The sequence below is a fragment of the Quercus lobata genome, chromosome 4, assembly GCF_001633185.2.
Source record: "Quercus lobata isolate SW786 chromosome 4, ValleyOak3.0 Primary Assembly, whole genome shotgun sequence".
NCBI classification, from domain to species: Eukaryota; Viridiplantae; Streptophyta; class Magnoliopsida; order Fagales; family Fagaceae; genus Quercus; species Quercus lobata.
The window spans coordinates 9,186,735-9,187,127 of NC_044907.1; positions in this window are offsets into that span (position 1 = coordinate 9,186,735).

The following is a 393-nucleotide window of genomic DNA, read 5'->3' on the forward strand; positions in this document are numbered from 1 at the left end:
GGGCCTAAATGAAAAGGAGGATTTGGTGAACCAGGCCTTGACTTACCGCAGCTAACGAGTTGTTTAAGAATCAAGTGGGATGCAGAGGATACTTCTGACAATATAAAAATGACAAGCAAGGATATCGAAGAGTGCCAAAATTAACAAGGTAAATTCAGAAGGAAAGAAACAGGATTAGCAAAGCAATAAAAAGTTAATGTTGTGGGGATCCTGGGAAATATGAAGCAATGTTTCATTAATACATTATCTGTTTGATTACAGAAAGCTCACTAGGACGTGATACAAGGTTCAATCAAGCTCAAAAATTGCAGTCTTGAATGACTATTTCAGCCTTCAAAACTTGCAAAGTTTGATTCTCGTTGAATCCGGGTATGTGCAATAGTGGCTTTTACA